At 43.3% G+C, this 27,456-nt stretch overlaps 1 protein-coding gene across 2 annotated transcripts in view; it reads right to left on the reverse strand.

Annotated features, from left to right (window-relative positions):
• Window positions 1–27,456, reverse strand: part of LOC140202725 (contactin-1-like) — a 525,313-nt gene that overhangs the window by 437,784 nt on the left and 60,073 nt on the right. Inside the window, exon 1 of one of the 2 annotated variants that reach the window (XM_072267961.1) lies at window positions 10,171–10,244. The exons of the other annotated variant lie outside the window; for it this stretch is intronic. The gene's annotated coding sequence lies outside the window, so the exon portion shown is untranslated. Of the gene's footprint in view, window positions 1–10,170; window positions 10,245–27,456 lie in introns of those variants that run through there. 2 annotated transcript variants of the gene reach the window in all.

The raw sequence follows: 27,456 nt of genomic DNA on the forward strand, positions 1-27,456 counted from the left end.
CCCCCCACCAGAACGTCACACTATTAATAGGAGGAATATCAAATACAGCATGAAAACAGGCCCTTCAGTCCAACTGGTTTATGCTGACTAGAATCAGCATCCAAACTAGTCTCATTTGCCCGTATTTGACACATGTCTTTCTGAACCTTTCCCATCCATGTTGCTGTCCAAATGTCTTTAAAATGTTGTTTACATACCTGCTACAACCACTTACTCTGGCCGCTGATTCTATATACTGACTACTCTCTGGGTAAAGATGTTGTCCCTCAAGTTTCAAATAAATCTCTGCCCTTTCACCTTAAACCTATGCTTGCTCGTTCTTGACTTCCCAAACCCAGGAAAGACAATGGGCATTGACCCCATTTATGTCCCTTGTGATTTCATACACCTCTAACTCTCCAATGCTCCAATGACAATTTGCTCCAATAGCCTGTGGAATCCGTTAGTCTCTCCAACTCCTCAAACTGCCGGATTATTGGTGTTTCACTGTATTTGGGATATGGGCATCGCCCAGCCGAATCCTCATCTACCTTTGTTGCCCTCAGAACAATCCAAATGTTTGTCAAGTCTTTTTAATTAACTCTAAACTACACAGGTAGGAGACATTAAACACTAACAAGCTAACAAATTAGAGAAAGTTATGTGTTCCAAAGATACCACTGGGAAGTTTTTCAACAACAATCTTATTGTTACACTGTCATTTTTTACTATAGAAACTGAAGTCAAATCCTCACTCTATTGCGCTGGGATTTAAAGTTACATTCTGTGGGTTATTAATTCACTAACGGTATGGTGCTCCATACTCGAAGAAAGCTGTATTTCCCCCCTGTGAATTCACAGTTAAGGAGCCATAGGGAGATAAGCTTCAAAAGACCAGCCATCTTAATGGAATGACAGTTTGACGCTTTTACCCAACCCCATAAAAATGGAAAGCTTTCATCTCCATCTAATTACAACTCCCTACATTAGTCAACCAGCTCCATCTAAGAGCTTTGATCTACCTCAACTAAAATGCAGAATGCCAGGCACTACATAGAGCTGGCACTTCCCAGTGATTTTTGGATGGTGAACGGAGCTGAGATTTCATATTACAACTGTTACTTTGATCACTGCACAAGAGATAGAAATCAGACAGATCATTCTGCTTGACACTACGCAAAGCCTGTGATTAAATAGCAGCAGCTACTACCATGGCACACATGAGTAAACTGGAGCAGCATGCAGCAGTGTAAAGAGATGGCGGTAATGTCATTGAAACAAGCTTCAGTAACATTACAGCCATCACTTTATACTCTCTCAGCAGACAACACAATGAAGAGTGCATTTCATCACGGACAATGCACTGTCAAGGACAAAATGCAGCAAATTTCCAGAAGCTTGTTCACGAGCTGGGTTTGGAGGTGGACTTTGTGCATCCCAGGTTTGGGACAGCGCTCGTCATCAACCAAGTGAAATAGTTCAGGCACATTCAAACCAGATAAAGCAGATTTTAAATAAAGAGCAGCTGAAAACAAAACAATCAGCTCATAAGCATTCAGTAAAACTGAGCTTTGGATTGAAGAGTATGTGGTGCTGAAGGCCAGCTGGTTACTGAAAGAAGAGGGGATCGTAGCCCTCCCCCATCTCACTGACACCATCAGAGCAGCCGGTGAGGAAAATGGCTGACAGCTTCCCCTCAATGGTGAATAAAACGGATGGCTGAGAAGACATGAAACCAACCGGCTAATGTGAGGAGAATGCTAGGTTCCGAGATTTTGTGCCACAGCTCATCAATTTATTATTGTAGCTTGTGATAGAGGAGGCTCTGTGGACTAAATAATTTGCTCTCCCTCCATTATGCCTTGCAACCTTTAAACCAATTACATTAAATTAAATTGCTGAAAGAAAATGTCGTTTGAAATCTAAGTTCAAACTTGCCTTTCCTCTGGAGATGGACATTGAAGATCTGGTCCAATGACATCACAGCATAACGGCCCACGGGAACTCATTCTTCCATCCACACGAGGCAGGCCAATCACTATCTTGATCACTGACACGTCACTAAATAATTCAATGATGCCCAAAATATACGTCTAAACATCAGTTTATCCTCTCAGACTCTCTGGCCGTGGATCAGAGCTTCAAATTAGGCCCAGGTAGGTAAGGGCAGGGTTGCTTCAAAAGGCAGCATTAGGAGATTAGGGGAAGGCAAGGATTGCTGAGGTGAGGAGGTCACTCGAGGAGCCTCAGCAGAAGAGAGAGCATGTTGAAGGTCCCATGGGGTACAGGTATGCAACCACATCGAAGGGGATCGTCAAGAGTTTGTGTCCCAGTGCCTGAGACATATTTACTTTAGTTATTTTTTCATTCACAGGATAGGGGCATCACTGGCAATACCAGCATTTACTGCCCTTCCCCAGTGCCCCCGAGCTGTATGATGGCAGGATTCTGTACACAGCAGGGATGGATGTGATATCCAGTTTGGACAGGCTCAGAATCCAGTATGGAGGACGTCAGATTTTGGCAAGATCCAACCTATTCCTCTTGCCATGCAGACCAACATACAAAGAAAGATGTCACTAACTGCACAGATGAAAAGAAAGTCACATCATCAGTGACAAGGGCTAACCAGGAAATCATTATAACTGCATTTCACTCCAGAAACACACCTGGATTTTTAAACCACAGGTCCACTCAGTCCTGATCCAGAAGCACTCGTAAAGAAGCCTATGCTTTTCAGCAGTTAAATCAATCTGAAACGTCAACCCATTTCCAAAACCTCAGAGGATCAATCAGACAGCAAATTTATCACAGTATATATGTGTCACCATATATAACCCTGACATTCATTTTCTAGTGGGCACACTCAGTAAATCCAAGAAACATAATAGAATCAACTAAAGACTGTACCCAATAGGACAGACAAAACAACCTATTTGTGGGAGACAACAAACTGTGCAAATACAAAATAAGAAGTAATAATAGTAAATAAATAAGCAATAAATATTGAGAAAATGAGATGATGAGTCCTTGAAAGTGAGTCCGTAGGTTGTGGGAACAGTTCTGTGATGGAACGAGTGCTTCCAGTAAGATGGTGGCATGCTTGGATGCAGTGGCTTCTATGGGAACAACCAAAGGTGTTATTGTCCTTTTAAACGTATCTTTTACAATCGCAAAACCCTACTGGATATAAAAAACTTAAAGTACTGCAGGCCTACTCCATCAGTGAGTTGCTCATTGGCAGAGAAACTGAAGGAGCTGGACTTGGTGCGGATTGTGCTGCTGCCTGCGTCAGTGCACAAAGGACGGGTGCAGTCTAACAGCAAGTGACTGTCTTAGTCCCTTTTCTTGCAAGACCCCTGTTTGGCATTGATAACGTGGTAAGCTGCAAGTCTAGTTCACTGGTTTACGGGTGAATAATAGGTGTGGACATAGGGGAACAGTGTGGCCTCAGTTAGAGTGAGGACTGGGCCTCAAGCCGTGGTGTCACTTGTTCACAGCTGTCCAGGAGAGAGGTGTCAGAGTCAATGCAGGAGGCATCACTGCTGCCTTCCAGGTTCACTTGGCAGCAGACAAGCTGTATCGTGTTCACCTGCAGACTGCTGAAACATTCATGGACTCAGGGACTAGGACTAGATATTTCATGTGTCTGTATTTTACTGCTTTTTTATACATGCTAAATGTGCCTTGTATTGTGTATGACTGTTGGTACTATATCTTGCACTCCCCAAAGTACGGCTGTATTCATGTAAGGTTAAATGACAATTAAACTTAAACTTGAACTTATCCCCTCTGGTTCAAGAGCCTGATGGTTGAGGAGTAATAACAGTTGCTGAACCTGGTGGTGTGGGTCCTGAGGCTCCTGCACTTTCTTCCTGATGGCAGCAGTGAGAAGACAGCATGGCCTGAACGATGGGGTCCCTCGATGATGAATGCTGCTTTTCTGCAACTGCACTCTGTGTAGGTGTGCTCATTAGTGAAGGGGACTTTACCCGTGATGGTTTGATTCATATCCACTACTTTTTGTAGGATTTCCTTTCAAAGGCATTGGTGTTTCCATACCAGGCTGTGATGCAGCCAGTTAATATACTCTCCACCACACATCTATAAAGGTTTGTCAAATTTTAGATGTCATGCCAAATCTTCGTAAAGTTCTAAGGAAGTAGAGGCATTGCCATGCTTTCATTATAATTGCATATACATGCTGCAGCCAAGACAAATCCTCTGAAATAATAACACAGAGGAATTTAAATTTGTTGACCCTCTCCACCTCTGATCCTCTGATGAGGACTGGTTCATGGACCTTTGGTTTCCTCCTCCTGAAGCCAACAATCATCACCTTGGTCCTGCTGACACTGAGTGAGAGATTGTTATTGTGGCACCACTCAGTCAGATTTCCAATGTCCCTGGTGTGTGCTGATTCATCACCACATTTGATTCAGCCAACGATGGTGGTGTTGTCAGCAAACTTAGATATGGCACTGGAGTTGTGCTTAGCCTCACAGTCAGAAATGTAAAATGAGTAAAGGAAAGGGCTAAGCACGCAGCCTTGTGGTCACCTGTGTTGATGGACATTGTGGAGGAGATGTTTTTGCCAATATGAACTGACTTGGGTCTGCAAGTGAGGAAATCAAGGATCCAATTGCACAAGGAGGTATTGAGGTCAAGTTTGAAGCTTGAATCTTATTGATTCATTTCAATCACTTTCAATGAGCAGTTAATTTATTCTGCAGCTTTAGACATGCCTGCTCGGCAGATAGAATTCACATTCACAGCATGCTTTTAAAAAGCAATTATATCCTTTCCGATTGTTGTTGCTCTGTGTGAAACAGACTTCAAGTCTCCACAGCGAATAACTGGGCCAGAAGAGCACAGGAAGCTGTCCTTGGGTATGACAGAACCAGAAGAACACACAGATCCCTGAAAGTTGCCTCACAGGTGGATAGGGTAGTTAAGAAAGCTTATGGGGTGTTAGCTTTCATAAGTCGAGGGATAGAGTTTAAGAATCGTGATGTAATGATGCAGCTCTATAAAACTCTGGTTGGGCCACCCTTGGAGTACTGTGTCCAGTTCTGGTCGCCTCACTATAGGAAGGATGTGGAAGCATTGGAAAGGGTACAGGGGAGATTTACCAGGATTCTGCCTGGTTTAGAAAGTATGCATTATGATCAGAGATTAAAGGAGCTAGGGCTTTACTCTTTGGAGAGAAGGAGGATGAGAGGAGACATGATAGAGGCGTACAAGATAATAAGAGGAATAGATAGAGTGGATAGCCAGCGCCTCTTCCCCAGGGCACCACTGCTCAATACAAGAGGACATGGCTTTAAGATAAGGGGTGGGAAGTTCAAGGGGGATATTAGAGGAAGGTTTTTTACTCAGAGAGTGGTTGGTGTGTGGAATGCACTGCCTGAGTCAGTGGTGGAGGCAGATACACTAGTGAAGTTTAAGAGACTACTAGACAGGTATACGGAGGAATTTAATGTGGGGGCTTATTTGGGAGGCAGGGTTTGAGGGTCAGCACAACATTGTGGGCCGAAGGGCCTGTACTGTGCTGTACTATTCTATGTTCTATGTTCTAAGAACCTGTTTTCCTCAGGCGCTACTGAACTTAAGAACAAACTCTCATTCAGATTTCTCACTTCCCGTTCTCAGTGCAGCTGGTGAAACAGTGCGGGTGGCTAGAGCTATAGAGTGTGCCCTTCAGCACCAGGCCACGGACAGGGAACAGAGACAGGCCTCGGTGAAAGACAGGAGGGACCAATACCGAAGAAGACAAGGCCTTGAAGAAGGGTGATTGGAAGGATGTAGATGGGGGTGGGAGGGGTTTTTGATTATTATTGTCACATGTACCATGATACAGTGAAAAGCTTGTCTTGTATACTGTTTACACAAATCAAATCATACACAGTGCACTGAGCTTGCATAAGGTAAATCAATAATAATGCAGAATCAAATATAAAAGGTACTGAAAAGTTGCAGTACAGCTAGGTGATAAAGTGCAAGTTCATAATGAGGCAGACTGAAGGCCAAGAGTCCAGACGTCCATTCACGAGCCTGATAAGAGTGGTATGTGCTTTCAGACTTTTCTATCTTTTGCCCAATTGAAGGGAGGAGAAGAGAAAATGTCCAGGTTGGGTTGGGTCTTCGATTATGCTGGCTGCTTTACTGAGGTTAACAAGAAGTATAGACAGACTGCACAGAAGGGAGGCTGGTTCCTGTGACGTGCTGAGCTGTGCCCACAACCCTTCACACTTCCTTGTGTCACGTGCAGAGCAGTTGCAATACCAGGTCATTATGCACCCAAGCAGAATGCTTTCTATGGTACGTTGATAAAAATTGGTAAGAATTGAAGGGAGCATGCCAAATTTCTTTAGCCCCGAGGAAGTGGAGGCATTGGTGAGCTTTCTTAGCCGTGACATCAGCATGATTGGACCAGGACAGGCTATCGGTGATGTTCACAACTCGGAACTCAAAGCTCTCAACCATCTCCCCCTCAAAACCATTGATTTTCACAGGAGCATGTGCGCCACCCCCTTTCTGAAGTCAACAATCAGCTCTTTTGCTGTCATTGAGGGAAGGGTTGCCATGAGGCCATGTCAATAAGCTCTCTATCCCCTTCCTGTACTCCGACTCATCATTATTTGAGATGCGGCCCACTACAATAGTATTATTTGCACACTTACCTGGCCGCACAATCAAGAGTATATAGGGCATCGAGCAGCGAGCTGAGGGCGCCACCTGGTGGTACACCAGTGTTTAGAATAATCGTGGCGGAGCTGCTGCTGCCTGTCCTTAGTGATAGCGGTCTGTTGGTCAAAGAGTCAAGGATCCGGTTGCAGAGGGAGACATTAACTCCCAGGTAGAGGAAGAAAATATATACAGAGGAGATTTGGATAATGGGAAGATAACTGAGATAGAGAAAGGGAAATAAGACAATGATTCTTTACATCCTTGCAATTCCTCTATCACGATAGGTTGGTAGACTGTTCGTCCCTACATTTGTCAAGTGAATTTTCAAATGCATCTACAATGTTCCTCCCTCACTCTATTCATCATGATCACAACATCATACAAAATTTGCCCTCGTTATTACCCACACTTGGTGCCACGCAACCATCACGCACAGGTCTATTGACCAAAGACAGTTCTCCCTTAAGCATCTTTTCAATACCAAAAGTCTGATTCCTGACTGTTTCGTATGTTACCATTCCTAGATTTCAAGATATTTGGCAATAAAAATCAAAGTGGGATAAAAGTGCTTACTCTCAGGTAACTAGTTGTTAACACCACCCTTTCAGGAAGTGTATTCCAGATTGTAAAAGGATCAAAGTGCTTCTGAATGAAACTTTGCAGGACCACAGTACAACCCAGATAAATTTGTTAACTGAATATTTGGAAATTCAACAACTGGTTCACCAGATGTTCATCATGTTCTCCTGAAACACCATGGTCCTACACTCTCCTGAACTCAACGGGGCCCTGGTTCCCACCCTCTCCTGAACTCAACGGGGCCCTGGTTCCCACCCTCTCCTGAACTCACCGGGGCCCTGGCTCCTACCCTCTCCTGAACTCACTGGGGCCCTGGTTCCTCCCCTCTCCTGAACTCACTGGGGACCTGGTTCCCACCCTCTCCTGAACTCACCGGGGCCCTGGTTCCTCCCCTCTCCTGAACTCACCGGGGCCCTGGCTCCTACCCTCTCCTGAACTCACTGGGGCCCTGGTTCCTCCCCTCTCCTGAACTCACCGGGGCCCTGGTTCCCACCCTCTCCTGAACTCACCGGGGCCCTGGTTCCCACCCTCTCCTGAACTCACCGCGGCCCTGGCTCCTACCCTCTCCTGAACTCACTGGGGCCCTGGTTCCTCCCCTCTCCTGAACTCACCGGGGCCCTGGCTCCTCCCCTCTCCTGAACTCACTGGGGCCCTGGCTCCTACCCTCTCCTGAACTCACTGGGGCCCTGGTTCCTCCCCTCTCCTGAACTCACCGGGGCCCTGGCTCCTCCCCTCTCCTGAACTCAACAGGGCCCTGGCTCCTACCCTCTCCTGAACTCAACGGGGCCCTGGCTCCTACCCTCTCCTGAACTCAACGGGACCCTGGCTCCTACCCTCTCCTGAACTCACCGGGGCCCTGGCTCCTACCCTCTCCTGAACTCACCGGGGCCCTGGTTCCTCCCCTCTCCTGAACTCACCGGGGCCCTGGTTCCCACCCTCTCCTGAACTCAACGGGGCCCTGGTTCCTCCCCTCTCCTGAACTCAACGGGGCCCTGGCTCCTACCCTCTCCTGAACTCACCGGGGCCCTGGTTCCCACCCTCTCCTGAACTCAACGGGGCCCTGGCTCCTACCCTCTCTTGAACTCACCGGGGCCCTGGTTCCCACCCTCTCCTGAACTCACCGGGGCCCTGGTTCCTACCCTCTCCTGAACTCACTGGGGACCTGTTCGTGCTCTTCCCTAAAACACAACAGTGACCCATTTCTTGTATTCCCCTGTACACCCAATCTGGCTCACTGGGAAATATATTATACAACAGTGTAACATCTTAAAAGGACAACTTAAAGTTGGGTAATAAAAGGGAATATAGCCAATAATACAGAACATCTGTCCATGCAGCACCAAAGTCCCAGCATGCTCAGCACTTTTCAGTACTCAGCTTTTCAGAGTGAACACAAATACTACTTAACTGACTTCTTGTGTTACAATCAGCAATGAACAATCTGAACGTAAAGCAACAATCATCTAGAGAACACAGAAGAAGAAAAAATTGAGTCTTTAAATCTCTCAAGCTTCCTTTCGAACAATTTTCATGATGAAAACAGGTCAATGAACTGTTCTCTCTTTCAGCTTCAACAGATCTACCTCACAGCAGATTGTGACATCTCTTCATTTCAAAAGGCTCAGGTGGAGCTGTACAATCACTTTCTGTCACAAAGGCCAAAGAAAATTGCTGCACTCACTTTGAAGTTGGCTGTTTCATCCTCCCTTAATGAAGCCTTCTATGCATTAAAAAATCATCAATTTAAAAACTAATGAATCAAGTGCATTCAATCAGACTTGAGTAGATTCAGTGGAGTTTGAATCAGGGTGGTTTTTTCACTTTCTTCTGAACAAATTATCACTTTCAGCTGAAACAGATGCTGCTGCAACTTTGGGAGATTGCAATGATCCTCACACACGACACAATTCTACAACTTTATCACAACAGCAAGACATCTGCATTTCAGTTGATAACTCATGCAACAAGATATGACAAAGATCAACTGAGATTGTTTGGGCACAACCTACTGTCACATTTATTTAACAACTACTTGCTGTGACATTTGAGTGTTAGCACCTTTAACATTCAGGGTATTTCTTTGGTCGATGTCCGTAAAGAGATGCCTCTCCAACTGGAGACAAAGACCACAGCATTTGCCCACAGCCTGGGTACATAATTTGTGCCAAGAATGAAAATCAGACTTGTGCTTTTTATGTTACATCGTGATTGTTTATTTTTGCTATTTACTTTGGCTATTCGGTTGAAGAAGATTCAAGCATTTCCATGGGCAACACGCCCAGTGGCATATTTATAAAGTACAGTTACAGCTGTACTGCGGAAACCAATCAAGATACATTATTAACACCGTTATCTAAAATATGTGCTGAAGGCCCAGTGTGGAATTCGAATCCAAACCTTCTGACTCCAATGCAAGAATACTACCATTGAACTAAAGCTGACCAGAGTCTGAGGCAACAAAGCACAGACTTCTGATATGGCACAGTACCGCATTTCTAAGGATACAGACTGCACAGGCCTAACCATTCCCAACACATCAGTCATACTGTATAACTGTGCATGTCCATTCAGCCCAGAAATTTCAGCCAGTATGACTGCTCCATGTTATGTTCGTTCTTTAACAAAGACAAACTTTGTGTGGGTTTTAAACGCTAGCATCTTTATTAATAATCATGGCTTCAGATTGACACTAGCATGCACAACCAGTTCACCAACATTATTTACCAGTTCCAGGTGAACTGCCTGCATTGCATACTGAGAACTGAAGTTCTTTATTATGTACACACATAACAACACAACTTCCCCCTTTAAAGAAAAAAACAAACACTATGTCCTCATAAACCTGCAAGAAACAATAATGCTTTGCAACAACGATATTTACATTAATTTAATTGTAAAGAGCAAATACAGTTCTTTACTCACTTAGTAACTCTCAATCTGTCTCTGAGGTGGTTTGATGATCCTTTTTAGTCTGTTATTTGTCTACACAGATATCATGCTTTCACTTGCTGTGTTAAAATTAGTGTCTTTCTGAGAACTCTGAACAATGAGTTTATTTTTCACATTTGCTAGCCCCTTTGGTATACTGACAGGTGATGTGTTACATCTATGGGTTGGAGCTTGTGGTCATAGATCCACACGGTTCCTTCTCAGAGGTGTTCCTCACTGTCTGAATCTGGTAGGAATGTGGAGTATCTTCCTCTTGCATAAATCCTTGAATGGACAATGTGCCAGAATCATGATCTCTGCTTCGCACTGGATCTCCAGGCTTCAGGACCAGTAGGTTTCTCAGTCTTGTCATGATACTGTTTCTGTTTTTCTTTCCCTTTTTCCTTAGCCAATCTGACCCCATGTACTCTTTTAGGTGTCAACAGGTTTTTGTGCACTGAAAGGTTAGTGTGTATGCGTCAACTCTTCAGCAATAGGACTTCAGCATCAGACTGCCATTCTGCAGTTGTGCACTTTTGTAAATCACCAGACTTTTGTGGAAATCCTCTTGCCCATCTTGCACCTTCTTCACGAGGCCCTTCACTACCTTCACTGAACTCTCTGACAGACCATTAGATTTTGGGTGATGTGCACTTGAAGTTATATATCAAAACCCCCAATTATTGGCAAAGGACTCAAATTCACAGCTCGAAAATTGTGGACCATTGAAGATACCACTTCACATGGAATTCTATGCCTCCCAAACACAGCTTTCAGGAAGGTGATGGCTGCTTTGCTGCATGTTGATTGCAGTGTTGCAACCTCAGTGTAATTGGAAAAGTAGTCCATTACAACAATATGACTCTTTGCATTACAAGCAGTGGTCTGAGTTGGTTAATTCTTCGTTAGTACATGACTTCCCGGGCGCTACGCTTACATCTTTCCTCACCAAGATGTCCTTCATGTACCTTCTGGAGTATTTCCTTACGTACCAACACTGCAGTCGTAAGTCTGTTCCCTCTGAAGACTACATTTTCCATTGCTGACAGATCAGCTCTGCGTGCCCAATAATCCCACTTCTGACACCATGCTATGCCTGTTCCTTGACAAAGACAAACTTTGTGTGGGTTTTAAACACTAGCACATTTATAACAATCATGGCTTCAGCTCAGCACCAGCATGCACAACCAGTCACCAACGTCACTTCCAGTTCCGGGTAAACTGCCCATATTGCACCCTGGGAACTGAAGTTCTTTCGTATGTTCACACATAATAACACAATCCACACAAGTCTTTTTCTATTTAACTTTATTTAACCTCAGCAATATTTCCTTCTATTCTTTTCCCCCAGAGGGTTTAGACAGACCTCTATGAAACACAACTGCATAACCAGAGACAGCAATAGTGCAGCTTGAAGAATCGGTGACCAAGCTCGACCCCAACCTCTGGTGCTGTGGCATGGAGTTTGCAAATTGTACTTGATATTGTTAGTTTTCTCCAGGTGTTCTGGCTTCCTCCCACATCCCAAAGACATGAAGGCTAATAATATATTGCTCTTCTGTATCTCTAGAGACTTCTTTTTCTAGAGAAACGACTCCTCACCTTCCTATGTTCCAACAGTTTAAATTACATCACTCAGCTCAATCAATCACTATAACTTGATCAGAGGGCATAACGTAACACAGAGCAAACCTGCCCAATGTCTGAAGGACTCCTCCCATCCAGATCCATTACACTTTGTCTAAAAGGGGGAATGAGCACTGGGAAAAGCATTTCAATAGTCAGAATCCCCATGTTAATCTGCTTCAAATCCATCCCATTGCTCTGAAAGACTGTCCCTTGTGACACATTGCATTTCAAAAGTACTGGAAGTGCATAAATCAAAAGACAAGATGCTTCAGGTGCTGGAAAACTGAAATATAAAAACACAGAAACTGCTAAAAATAATCATCAGGTTAGGCAGCGTCTGTGGAAGAGAAATAATGATTTCAGACTTTTGATCTTGCAATCCCGATCGACAGGAAACATGAATTTTGTTTATCTCCCCACCAATCCTGCCTGACCAGATATTGTTAAAATGTCGCTGTAAATTTATTTTTAAAGCTAAGTAGCTGATTTATGTCAGGACTGTACAATATGAATGCATTTACCTGGCAGGAACACAAAAACCCTACTTCCAGGACAACTGCCACAACCTTGATCTTTCTACAATTAACAAGGGAACTGAGCATTGAACCCATAATAGCTCCATTAAACTTGCTTTACGCACAGTGGATAGGACTAAAAAGGTGCCAGCCAACCAGATATTAAGTCCAATGTCTGCTCAATAGGTTTAGTATGTGTCCTGAATGAGGCAGGCTTCGGAAGGAGTTAAGGATGCTTCTTAACCCACTAGAATGAATAACAGCAATGATTTGAATAGAGTTTTTTTGTATATGCGGCAACAACTCCACAGATCTGCAGAAAAGAAACAGAGGAAGTAGGTGGTGTTAATCTTTTTAATACTGGCCAGCAGTCAATAACTGGCACCACTGGAATAGAAGTGCCTGCCATTTTGGGCTCAATGTTGCTCACTGCTGCTGTGATCAAGGGTCACTCAGTTTGCTTCTTTCTTGCATGTAAACATGATATTAACTGCAGTCATGAATTTTATTTTTTGCTGCTTTCAACTTTGTGGTTCTAAACAACAGATAATCTCCCAATAATTCTGCACTTTCAGTTCTGGCCTCTTGCAAATCATCATTCTTTTTTCCTTTCCACTAACTGCCGATACTTGCCTTGGCTGTAAACTCTGGTGTTACTTGCAAAAAACATCTCCATCTCTTGCACCTTCTTCATTTTTTTTAATCAAGCCACATATTACTTATCCAATTGGATAAAAAAATATGAATTACTTTTATTTGTGGTGATTTTAAGAACAGGATATAGTACGGGAAACAGGTTCTTCAGCTGGTCCCTGCCAAACAAGATGCCCATCCAAGCTAGTCCTATTTGCTCACATTTGGCCCACCCATATCCTTCTAAACTTTTCCTCTCTGTGTACTTATGCAAGTGTCTTTTAAAGGTCAGTATTGTATCTGCCTCAACCACTTCCTCTGACAGCTTTTCCCACATACATACTATCTTTTGTGTCAAAAAATGTTTCCCCTCAAGTTCATATTTAAATCAATGCCCTCTTGTTTTTGACTCTCCAGGACTGGGGAAAAAGACTGTGGGCATCCCTCATTCTCTGACTCTCCAATGAATAAAGTGCTAGCCTGCTCAACTTCTCCCTCGAGTCCTGGCAATATCCTCATGAATCTTTACTGCGTATTTTCCAGCGTAATAACATCTTTCCAATATCAAGGTGACCAAAACGGACACATCACAACATTCCAAATGAAGACTCACCAATATTTTGTACAAATGCAACATAACATCCACCTTCTAAACTGCATGCTCGGACTTTTGAAGGAAAATGTGCCAAGAGCTTCCTTCGTCACCCTGTCCACCTGTGTCTCCTTTTTCAGGGAACCATGTACCTGAGCACTTAATTCCCTTTGTTCTACAACATTCCCCAGGGCTTTGTAATTTACTGTGAAAGTCCTACCTTAATTTTACTTTTCAAAATGCAACACTTTTCACTTAATTGAATTAATCTCCACTTGCCATTCCTCAACCCAATTAACCAGCTGATTAACTGCTTTTTTTGACAACCTTCTCAACTGACTATTTTAGTGTCATCTTACTAACCATATATCTTTAACTTACAAGAATATTAAAGTACAAAGCTGATCAAAAATAAAAAAGTTTGTCAAATTTCCTAGTTTTCTTTTTGCCTTTGTGCAAATCACAATAGCTATAGATGACGATCTATGTGTTCAAAGTGATATAATATTAAGAACAAATGGAAAATTGTGGAACGAGTTTGAAGAATGAGGGATGCTAAAAAAGCTTCTGTCTCACTGCTTCAGTGACACGGGAATTTCCCCTGGTGCTCTGGTTTCTTCCCATCTCCTAAAGTCATGCAAGTTGATGGGTTATACTGGCCATTGTAAACGGTCCCCTGTTTCGGTGCATGATTGGAGAATAGTGGTGCATTTGATGAATATACAAAAGGGAAGGGTTGCAGGAAAGTAAGTGAGGATTGGGGATTGGGATTGATAGGAAATCTCTGAGAGCTGGCAGAGGCTCGTTGGGCTGAATGGCCTCCAAACAAAATATGACAAACAGCTCATCTGTGATGCACACTGGGACAATATGCCATCATAAAATTGTTGCAACTGTTACTGCAGACCATTCCAGCTTTGTAGGTTGTATAGAAGAGAATGTCAAATACCATGGCTTCTGGCCAAATAATCAAGCAGCAGACGGACACGCTTGAAGTGGAAGACAGTTCTTTGGGAACAGTGAGTTTCCTTTAACCTTCTGAGCAGATCCAAGTCCTGGGACCTCAATCTCTTTTACAAAGAGAAAATGAATTTGAAGATTCAATACCATTTTGAATTGGAAGGCAGAAGGCAGCAAAGTACAGCCAGTGAGAAACTTCCATGTCACAGGCAAGGTTTCCATATATGCAGATGTTGTATAATACCACACCTGCACATTGAATCATATGCAGCAACATACAACCAGGTTTCAGCTTGCCCAAAGAATAGCATACATTTTCCTCTTTTTTTTCTCTCCTGCCGTCAAATAGCATGCAAAAAATACATATGAAACAGCATTCTAAAATTATTATCCATAAACACACCTACCAAAACAATTCCTGCCAATATAATCAGAATCAGAATCAGGTTTATTATCACCAGTATGTGACATGAAATTTGTTAACTTAGCAGCAGCAGTTCAATGCAATATATAATCTAGCAGAGAAAAAAAATAATACTAATAAATAATACAAAAATAATAATAATAAACAAGTAAATCAATTACGTATGTTGAATAGATTTAAAAAAACGTGTAAAAACAGAAATACTGTATATTAATTAAAAAGTGAGGTAGTGTCCAAAGATTCAATATCCAGTTAGGAATCGGATGGCAGAGGGGAAGAAGCTGTTCCTGAATCGCTTGAGTGTGTGCCTTCAGGCTTCTGTATCTCCTACCTGATGGTAACAATGAGAAAAGGACATGCCCTGGGTGCAGGAGGTCCTTAATAATATACGCTGCCTTTCTGAGACACTGCTCCCTAAAGATGTCCTGGGTACTTTGTAGGCTCGTGCCCAAGATGGAGCTGACTAGATTTACAACTTTCTGCAGCTTCTTTCGGTCCAGTGCAGCAGCCCCTCCATACCAGACAGTGATGCAGCCTGTCAGAATGCTCTCCACGGTACAACTATGGAAGTTTTTGAGTGTACTTGTTGACATGCCAAATCTCTTCAAACTCCTAATAAAGTATAGCAGCTGTCTTGCCTTCTTTATAACTACATCGATATGTTGGGACCAGGTTAGATCCTCAGAGATCCTGACACCCAGGAACTTGAAGCTGCTCACTCTCTCCACTTCTGATCCCTCTATGAGGATTGGTATGTGTTCCTTCGTCTTACCCTTCCTGAAGTCCACAATCAGCTCTTTCGTCTTACTGACGTTGAGTGCCAGGTTGTTGCTGCTGCACCATTCCACTAGTTGGTATATCTCACTCCTGTGCGCCCTCTTGTCACCACCTGAGATTCTACCAACAATGGTTGTATTGTCAGCAAATTTATAGATGGTATTTGAGCTATGCCTAGCCACACAGTCATGTGTATATAGAGAGTACAGCAGTGGGCTAAGCACACACCCGAGGTGCACCAGTGTTGATCGTCAGCGAGGAGAATATGTTATCACCAATCTGCACAGATTGTGATCTTCTGGTTAGGAAGTCGAGGATCCAATTGCAGAGGCAGGCACAGAGACCCAGGTTCTGCAATTTCTCAATCAGGATTATGGGAATGATGGTATTAAAAGCTGAGCTGTAGTCAATGAATAGCATCCTGACGTAGGTGTTTGTGTTGTCCAGGTGGTCTAAAGCCATGTGGAGAGCCATTCAGATTGCCTCTGCTGTTGACCTATTGTGATGATAGGCAAACTGCAATAGATCCAGGTCCTTGCTGAGGCAGGAGTTCAGTCTAGTCATAACCAATCTCTCAAAGCACTTCATCACTGTTGATGTGAGTGCTACTGAGCAATAGTCATTAAGGCAGCCCACATTGTTCTTCTTAGGCACTGGTATAATTGTTGCCTTTTTGAAGCAAGAGGGAACTTCCACCTGTTGCAGTGGGAGGTTGAAAATGTCCTTGAATACTCCCGCTAGTTGATTGGCACAGGTTTTCAGAGCTTTACCAGATACTCCATCAGGATCTTCCGCCTTGCGAGGGTTCACTCTCTTTAAAGACAGTCTAACATCGGCCTCTGAGACGGAGATCACAGGGTCATCAGGTGCAGCAGGGATCTTCACAGCTGTAGTTGTGTTCTCCCTTTCAAAGCGTGCATAGACGTCGCTGAGTTCATCTGGTAGTGACGCATCGCTGCCATTCATGCTATTGGGTTTTGCTTTGTAGGAAGTAATGTCTTGCAGACCCTAATAGAATCCTAATAGAAAGTAAGTGTTAGCCATGCTCAAAAGACTAAGATGGAAATTACCGCAGAGCTGTGTATCCCCACATTGTGTAGCTAATGAAGCACACTGCAATATACACAATAAGCAAGTCAGATCTACTATTCAACCAGTGCTACATACAGAAATATCAGTATTTCATTCCTAATTGATGGCTGAGTGAATGCTTCACAAACTTAGTGGACCAAACAGAAGAAATGGAGTAACACCATTGTCCTTAGAGAGGTCTGCAAATCCTTTTCTATTTAATCCTTAGTTTCCTCCCTTTTATCTGTCACTATTTCACTAGTTTCTAAAGTTCTGCAGACAAAGAAGTCCAAGAGTTCAAAACGGGAGCAGCACGGACAAGAAGGGCTGGATGGCATCGCTGAAAAGCAAAATTCTGCAGATGCTGGAAATCTGAAATAAAAACACTCAGCAGGTCACAAACAAAAGAAAATCTGCAGATGCTAGAAATCAAAGTAACGCACACAAAATGCTGGAGGAGCTCAGCAGGCCAGGCAGCATCTATGGAAAAGAGTACAGTCAACATTTCGGGCCAAGATCCTTCATCGGGACTGGAAAAAAGACATGAGAAGTTAGAGTAAGAAGGTGGGGGTGGGGGAGGGCAGGAAGAAGTACAAGGTAGTAGGTAATAGGTGAAACCGGGAGAGGAGAAGGGTGAAGTAAAGAGCTGAGAAATTGAAGTTGATTGATGGAAGAGGTAAAGGGCTGGAGAAGGGGGAATCTGATAGGAGAGGACACATGGCCATGGAAGTAAGGGAAGATCGAGGAGCACCAGAGAGAGGTGATGGGTAAGTAAGGAGATAATATGAGTGAGGGAAGTGGGAATGGGGAATGGTGAATAGGGAATGCCCTATATATATAGTTAGAGTGTCTAAGAATTTTGCACAGTACTGTTCAAAGGTCGTAGGGACCCTAATTATATAATGCACCTAAGACTTCTGCAGTACTGTATTGCAGTGCTTCTCTCCTTTCTGATGTTAATTTACATAACACAATTTATCTTGTCCAACATTCTTCCTTCACCAATATTGATTAAACACAGAGGTCAGGTCATTGGCCTGCTGCATTATAAATGGCTGTCAACGTTGTACGTGTATCTGAGAGGCCATTCCGGCTGACTAAGGAGACCACTGGGTCTTCAAGGCTAGCAGCTTTTTATACTTATTGACTACTGCATTCTCTGACAGGACTTCTCATCATTCATCCTTCAGAAGGATGACCTTTTCTGCTAGAAGGTTTTTCTACACCCACTAAAATACCACAGGAGTATCCTGGGTCTGCTGCTAAAACCATTTTACTGAACTGATACCCAGGTGGGAGAGAAGATTGGAGACGGGTGCCGAGAGAGGAAACAGCTCATGGAGTTCAAATACTACAGCCGCCTTGGTAATATACTGCAGTCATGGTTGTATTTGGGCTTTAGTGAGTCTCTAAGAGCCATTCCCTTGAACTCCCTTGAGTTCTGTATTTTTTTGCAGAAACATCTCAGTATAGCAGTCCAATGTTCTCTCACAAAGATGTAGGGGGCAGCTCTCTCAGCAAGCTGTCAGAAAGCAAGCCACTGGTTTGTACATAATGCCTGACAATCCAAATCCAATGCTCTATTAAAACCTGTTATTTTTCTGTAAAACACCATTAAATGGCACAATAGAAATATATTATTGTATCCTGCAACAGAGCTCCTCACAACTCATCGTCCAAAAGGACGGCCTTTGCTCTTGAGGAAGTTTTTCTATACCAACTGAAATACCAGGTGAGTACTTTGGACTTGCTGCTCAAACATCATTTCACTGCACTGCTGAGTATTCCCAGCACAAGCACGCAGCATCAAATCCACAACCTTGCAGTGAGCCCTGGAGTTTAATGCTCAGTCTGCAGGTTTACAGACATACAACAAATGTGACAGAACGTACACTCCATTGGATCACCGGAACACAAGCCACAGTGACTGAGGCCTATATACTGTACAGTGATTATCAAATCCATCATCACAGACAGAACATAACCATACAAAATTAATTACCTGTCAGATACTCAGGTGGAGAAAACCATGTTGAAAATTTGTTTGAACCTCTTTGACATGAGTTAAAGCCTACCCAATTTTATCCAGTACCCTTTCATTTCTCCTGCCCCACACACATCCACCACTTCTACTGCCCAGCTCCCACTTACATCTGCCTGATACTTAGCCTACCCATCGTCCAGCACCCACCCATCAACCCAATCCTCTGCCCAACACTCCCAGCCCCTATTGCTCAGTACCAGCGAGGTTAATCGGCTCTTGTAAATTGTCCCGTGATTAGGTTAGGGTTAATCGGGCCTGAAGGAGGTTGCTGGGGTGGTGTGGATTGAAGGGCCGGAAGGGTCTACTCTGTGAGGTATTGCTAAATAAGCAAATACTCTCTTCTCAAAACAGAGCTTGGAATAGAGTCAGTTTCAGGAATCTAACATTATGCATAAGATGGCCAAATTATTTCTCTCAGCACCAATTCCATTAGTGACAGAATTATGCAGCATAGTGCTCAGCCCATCAGCCCTTTGTGCCTATGCTGCCATGCTGATCTGTACTAATCCCACTTGTCTGCTTTAACTCCACACCCCTCTCTGCCTTGCTCACTCAAGTAACCGTCCCGGTACCTCTTCAACGTTGTTACTCTTCCTTGCTCTACCACCTTCTCTGGCAGCTCATTCCAGAAACCCATAATAGGAACTGGGATTGGCTTATTATTGTCATATGCACTGATATACATTGAAGAGCTTGCCTTGCACACTGTCATACAGATCAAATCATTACACAGTGCATTGAGGTAGTGCAAAGTACAGGTAAAAGAATAACAGGATGCAGAATAAAAAGAGGCAATTGAGAGTGAGGAGGAAGAGAAAACGGTCAGGTTTGGGTGGTGGGAATAAGAGAGTTAAGGAACAAAACAGGTGAAAGGAGCCAGTGAGTTGAGGGGGGGGGGGTGTGAGAGCAAAAGACTGAGAGTGAGGGAGGGAAGGAGAAGGGTAGCAGGAAGGGGAGTGAGAAAGTAAACAAGCAACAAGGGCTGAAATGAGGGAGGGGGAAGCAAGATGTGCAAAGTGAAATGGAACAGCACTGCTGCCATGGCAACATGAAGCCAGATAATTCCCTACTGCCGCCAGTTTGATGTCAAAGGGGTCATATGGGATTCCCTCAACAATCACACACGCTGGGGAAGGAGACAAAAGAAAGGCTCGGCATTCCGTGGGTAACACAACCTGGGACCCCTCGTCCTGATCCCTGACCACCGGGCAGAAGATGTGAAAGACGGCTGCACCTACTCCACACCCAATGCAGATCAGAGAGAAATCCCTCACTCACAGCTGACATGGACCGAAGGAGGAGGAGAGGTGACTCGATAAAGATGATATGATCAAGTGGATAGCCAGAGACATTTTTCCAGGGCAGAAATGGCTAATGCAAGGGGGAAAAAATTTTAAGCTGACTGGTGGAAAGTATGGGGGGGAGGCGAACGTCAGAGGTACGTTCTTGACATTGACCATAGTGGATGCATGGAATACCCTGGCAGATACATTAGGAGCATTTAGAAAACTCTTAGATAGGCACATGGATGGTACAATAATGGAGGGCTATGTTGGAGGGAAGGGTTAGATTGAACTAAGAGTAGGTTCGAGAGTTGGTACAACATTATGGGCCGAAGGTCCTGTACTGTAATATTCTATATACACCTGATCGGATTACTTACATCTGATCAGATTAAAGCCCAGCAACTATACATAGAAGAGGGCACAGAAAGAATGTGAGCAGCACTGGGGGGGAATTCCAATTACCTTTCCCCTCCCCTCATCACCCACATATAGGGAAAAGAAGAACCCATCCTTCCAGGGACAACTGATTTCTCATATTTCATTACGGCATAGAAGAAGGTTATTTAGCCTGAATTCTAACCTAATTCTATGACACAGGTATTTCACCCAGGATGAAAGCAGGCTGTGAAGCACAGGATAGGCACTACAACAGTACCAAGTGATGTAATTTAGAATGAGACTTAACCAGTTCTTGGCCTCAGTGCATTTGAATTAATATGAGCCTTCATTCAGTTTATCAGCCAGAACTAAATAAGCAATTTCAAGTTCCAGGATGTTGATATCTCAGAGGACTTAACCTGGACACAACATATTGATGCAGCTATAAAGAAGGCAAGACAGCGGCTATATCTCATTAAGAGTTTGAGAAAAATTAGTTTGTCAACTAAAACACTCAAAAACTGCTACAAATGTACTATGGCGAGCATTCTGACTGGTATGGGGAGTGGGGAGACTACTACACAAGACCAAAGTAAGTTGCAGAAACTTGTAAGATTAGTCAGCTCCATAGTACCCCATAGTACCAAGACATCTTCAAGGCAAGGTGCCTTAGGAAGGCGGTGTTCATTATTAAGGACCCCCAGCATCCAGGACATGCCTTCTTCTCACTGTTACCATCAGGAAGGAGGTACAGGAGCCCGAAGAGAGACACTCAGCGATTCAGGAACAGCTTCTTCCCCTCTGCCATATGATTCCAAAATGGACATTGAACCCATGAACACTATCTCACTACTCTTTTTAGTTGTCTTTTTTTGTACCAGTTATTTTAACTATTTAATAGAAATATATGTACTTACTCTCATTCAGTTTTTTTCCTCTGTATTTGTTTATCATATATTGCATTGTACTGCTACCATAAAGTTAACAAATTTCATGACATGCCAGTGGTATTGAACCTAATTCTGATGATTTATACCACTGAACATAAAATCAGAAAACATCACGTGGATGAAAGGTCAAAGAGCTGGACCAACACTTCAACTGACCCTTAAGAAGCTACGCAGGTGGTTGGGCTAGCGAATGGAATGTTAGCCCTTGTTTCAAGGGAGTTGGAGCATAAAAGTAGATAAGTCTTACTGTAGATAAAGGAGCACTAGTGAGACCACGTTCAGAGCATTGCACTTTTGGATCCCATGTTCTAGGGTAGATTTTATTTTATCAATTCAGGGAAGGTTTCCTATGATGATCCCAAATATGGAGAAATTATGCTTCAAAACAAAAAGGATAAACAGGCTGGTGCTCCACTCACTGGAGTTTTGCAGAATGAAAGGTGATCCTATTTAAACACCTAAAGTTCTTAGGGAACTAGTAAGTGTAATGGCTGCAAGCATGTCTCCTCTCGTACAAGAGACCAGGACCAGGGGACGTGGTTTCAGAATAGCATGCTGTCCATCTAAAACTGAGGAGTACAATTTCTTCTCTCAAGAGGACTGAAAGTCTTTAGAGTTCATTCCTACAGAAAAGTGTGGGTGCAAAGTTTTCAATATAACCAGATTTCTAATCAGTGAGGGAAACAAGGGTCAGGGGCTAGAAAGTGGATGAGAGGCGTGTCGTATTGGCCAGGATATTAGTGAATAACAGAGCAGGTTCAAGTAACCAAACGGTATGCTCCTGATCCTACTTCTTATTGCCTCTCAATCAAAAGCTTGACCAAAAGGATGGAGCAGAGGGCAGACTGAATCCATCTTACTTGCTACAGCCAACAGCTATATTAGACATACCACAAGGAGCACAAACTAAAGGTCAAAGATCCAAATCTGTTTCACTTCACAGATCTGTGAGATGTACCTCAATCAAAGGAAGTAAGTTAACAGAAGTTAAAATTCATATTGGCTGGGAACTATATAGCAGTAGCTGTCAGGAAAAGATGGAGAATGGCTCTCGGCATGTTTAACTTAGGTAGAATGTCATTATGTGGTTCCACCTCAAATGCGAGAACTTGATTTTTTTTTAATTTTCTGTCTCACATTCTGCAATCATCTGTCACAAGATTGTCAATATTGAACTTCAAACTGATCAGGGATGTTATGAGTGGGCCTTGCTATCATGGGCGGGGTTTCTTGCTGCAGTTGGGCCTTTGGAATTTTCTGAAGTCATACTCCCAGGTCTGCCAACTAGGAGGGTCAATTTATGGTAAACTGAGTTAAGTTTTCAGCTTAGGTTCACGCTGACAAACTCACCATAACTAGAGGATCTTGAGACCTCATCTCAGGTGGAACAAGTAACATCCCATTGTCATTTAGAAGAAGCCATAGAGTCATTCAACATGAAAAAGGCCCTTCAGCCCAACTCATCCATGCTGACCAAGACGTTTATCTAAACTGCATTCGGCCTAGAATTTTCCAGATCATTACTATCCATGCAGCTGTCCCTGCGTCTTTCAAAAGTTGTTAACATAGATGCCTTAACCACTTCGTTTGGCAGCTAATTCCAAATACAGACTCTCTTCTTGGTGAAAATACTGTCCCTCAAGATCCTAATTGAACCTTTCTCCTCTCATTGAAACCTATGCCCTCTAATATATGACTCCCCAACCCTAGGAAAAAGACAGTGCATTCACCCCATCTCTGCCCCTCCTGATTTTACACAGCTCCACCAGATTATCCCTCATTCTCCTACACTCCAGTGAAGAAAGAGCTCGTCTGATCAAGCTCTATAACTCTGGCCTGACAACATCCTCATAGATCTTTACTGCACACTTTCCAGCTTAATGATATCTTTCTTATATGATGGTGAATAAAACTGAACACAATATTCCAAATGTAGCCTCACTAATGTCTTGTACAACTGCATCTTAACCTCACAACTTCTGTAATCAACTATGAAGGTCAGCATGCCAGAATCCTTCTTCACCACCCTGTCGACTTGCAACACCACTTTCAGCCCCGTAAGTCAGGTATCTGCCTAAACTCTACATCAATACGGAGATCCCATAATGATATTGCTTAGCCCACAATTCCTGTATGGGATTTCTGGCAATCCTACTCTTCTTCGCTCACATCACCAGGCTTCTTCCTCCAAATTCTTCCCACTCTGCTGGGCTTGTCATACAAGGGGTAAGTGTATCAGACGTTCATTTTGAATGCTGAGGGATCATTGTTCATCTGAAATACAGCAATGAATTTCCCTATGGCAAATCACTACAAGGAACAACACGGTAGACCTCCTGAAACCCTGACACTGCTAGCTGGCTTCGCTGCTTGTTCCAGTGTGGATCCTGGTGTGGCCATTCAGTGGTTTCCAGTGTTGTGCAAGAGGGACAAGAGTAGGCCATTCCAACATCTCACCCCCACATACCTCAAGCCTGCTCAATTCTGAGCGGTCAAGCAGCTTCAGCCATATCCCTGCCCAGCACGGGGACACTCTTGGGCCAATGCCAAGACTGTCTCAACACAGACTGGTGGATGTCTTAGTGAAGAAAGTCAGCTGCACTCAGATGACGGCTTTGACCACCAGCATAGGCCTCCTGCCTCGGGCTTACAGACTGTGCTGAGCTGTCATTGTGAATCACGGAGTCACAGAATTGTCAACCCCGCAAAAGGCCCTCTAGTCTACCATGTCAATGCTGACATCTATACTAAATCTTAATGTAGCACATGGTGGGATGCTCAAACTCCCCAAGGGGAAAAGAAGCTAACATTGCTTGACAAGAATTCCTATCTACTCCTGATCCAAAATTCATATTTGGATAAGTACATGGATAGGAGAGGATAAGAGACATTATGGCCAAATGTGGGCCAGATGGACTAGCTCAGTAAGCACCATGGTTGGCATGAACAAGTGGGGCCAAAAAGCCTGTACCCATACTGCATTATACTATGACTCTCGGTTATTGTGAGATTAGAAACACGATGACATAAGGACAGCGATCAAAACAACCATCTCAATCAAAAGCATGAATAGTCTTTTGAATTTGAACAAGTCACACGCAAAATAGTAAATGAAACATGAAGTTCTCCAGAAGAATGCTCAGAGAACTAACAACAGCTCAAATAAAGGAGTCTCTAGATTTCATTGATTTGATCACAGAACTGTGAATCAGCTGTTTTGGAAGGACATCCAAAGTGTGCTGGCATTCAACAGTCAGGCATTGAGTACCAGAAATGTGAGGTAATGTCGCAGACAACCTGGTTAGAACACTGAGAATATTATATTCATTTCTAGTTATCTCATTATCCATCATAAGGATGTGGAAGCTTTAGAAAGCGTGCAGGGGAGAACAACAAGGATGCCGCCTGGATTGGAGAACATGTCTTATGAGGAAAGGCTGAGCATGCTGGGACTTTTCTCTTTGAAGGGAGAAAGGGTGACAGGCAATTTGATCGCAGCATACAATATTATGAGAGACACAGTGGACAACTGGCACCTTTTGCAAGGCAACAATGACCAATTCCAGAGGACATCTATTTACGCTGAGTGGAGGAAAGTTCAGGGGTAATGTCTTTTTTTCCTCCATAGAGAGTGTTGGGTGCCTGGAACGCACTGCCTGGGGTGGTGATAGAGGATGAAATGACAGCAATATTTAAGAGACTCTTGGACTGGTACTTGAACGGAGGAAAAATGGAAAATTATGGACTGTGTGGGAAGGAAGAATTAGGTTGATTGTGGAGTAGATTTAGAAATACAGCACAATATTGTGGGCTGAAGGGCCTGAACTATGCTGTACTATTCCATATTCTATGTTCTGATAGCTGTAGCAATTAAACTGACATACAGATTGAAACCAGACCTTCATGAGGTAAGGTACAAAATTGTAAAGTAACAGTACCCTAATTTCATAATCTCAGAGGAGTATTCCTAGCAATGGCTTATGGTCTCAAAAAGCCAAATAAACAGGAAATAGTAAGACCGTGAATATTTGGTTCTAGTGAGATAAGAAACTTTGAAACATCTGCTATAATATGCAAGTCCTCAACAGCAGAAGAACTAGTTGTTACCGTAGCAAGAAGACATAACTAGAGGCCTAGATTACAACAGTGAAAACCTCATGTAGGACGACGTGGTTAAGAAGCCCATGTGAGGAAACTATCAGGAGCAATCATTTCCAGGCTCCTCTGTATCTTATTGGATCAGTTCTGGGTTAAAATGCATCAGTGTTCTGAAGCATTAGTGTAAAAACATAACGAAGGAGAAACTGTGAGTACAGTAGCTGCTACAACTTCAGCACAATGCCAAGTTTGGAACTCAAAAGTCCACAATCGATTGAAGTGACCCTGGCCAACTTGTCTCCCACTGATAATACTTGAGTCCAAGGCATGAGTTTTGTATTGTGTAGCAAGCTAGGACAGTGAGATATTTGAGGGTTACACAGGATAATTGAATGTCTATGCATTTTAAGTGATCTAAGTCTTAACAAAGACTGGATTGTAGTAACCTTCGTTTGAGTGTTTTCTTTGCCCACACTGACACCTGATTACCAAAAGAAGCAAAGAAATTACACTACTTCCCAGCACTAGATAAGTAGCCTTCAATGGCAGTTCAAGAGCTCATTCAATTACTTTCTCAATTTTGTCAGAGTAACGACCTTCACCATCTTCTTCAGCAATGTGTTTTATATTTTAACCATTCTCTGAGTGGATTAAAAAAAACCTCAAATTCCCTTTAACCCCCCCTATCCCTCTCTTTAAACCTGTGCTTGTTGATTTGGATGTCTCCAGTTGGAGATTTTGGTCACCATCCGCCCTATCAATGACCTTCATAAGATGGTACACTTCTACCTGGTCCCCCCTTAGCCTCCTCTGCTCCAGTGAAAACTAACCCAACCTATCCGATCTTTACTTAACATTGAAACACTCCATCCTGAGCAACAACCTGGTGAATCTCCTCCACGCCCTCTCTAGTGCAATCATATCCTTTTAACACTGTGCCAGCTTCACCCAAACTTAGCACTTCAGCTCTGTCCTAACCTGTTTTATAAAGTTACACCATTACCTCTCTGCCCTGATATTCAATGTATGATTATATGCATCTCATATGAATTCTTCAGTACCTTACCCTGAGGAATTTATGTTATACAAGATACAGTATATGGTATACCTTAGATATAAGGTCACTTCTAATCCTCAATATTCACCATGGCACTGACATTCATTGTATACAGCAGTGGTCCCCAACCACCGGGCCGCAAGGCATGCGTCACCGGGCTGTGAGGAAACGATATGATTTGGTGATATGAGTCAGCTGCACCTTTCCTCATTCCGTCATGCCCACTGTTGAGCTCCAACGCACGCGAGCTCATTACGCATGCGTCATCCATGTCAGAGCGGGAAGGAGATCAACTCCTCGAGCTTGCAAATGACAGCGGGCTGAAAAGTATGTTTTGGCATAACATCTCTGCCGGCATTCCGGATCAAAGTCAAGGCTAAATATCCTGAGACAGACACGGAAGCACTGAAAACGTTGCTTCCATTTCCAACATATCTCTGCAATGAATGCAACGAAAACTAAGTTGCGGAATAGACTGGACATAAGGAACCCCCTTCGAGTATCGCTGTCTCCCATCACCCCTCGATAGGACCGTGTTGTTGCAGGAAAACAAGCCCAGGGCTCCCACTGATTCAGCGATATTGGTGTGTTGCAATGATTTTATATGTTCATACGAGGAAAATATGGGCTGTGTGTTTGATATTCAAATGTTACTTAAAATGTTATGATGCTATTAACTTATAAGTGACTTATATAACCTTATAACAATTACAGCATGGATACAGAACATCTCTGCCCTTCTAGTCCGTGCCGAACGCTACACTCACCTCGTCCCACCGACCTGCCCTCAGCCCATAACCCTGCATTCCTCTCCTGTCCATATAGCTGTCCAGTTTAACTTTAAATGATAATATCGAACCTGCCTT

The sequence above is a fragment of the Mobula birostris genome, chromosome 9, assembly GCF_030028105.1.
Source record: "Mobula birostris isolate sMobBir1 chromosome 9, sMobBir1.hap1, whole genome shotgun sequence".
NCBI classification, from domain to species: Eukaryota; Metazoa; Chordata; class Chondrichthyes; order Myliobatiformes; family Myliobatidae; genus Mobula; species Mobula birostris.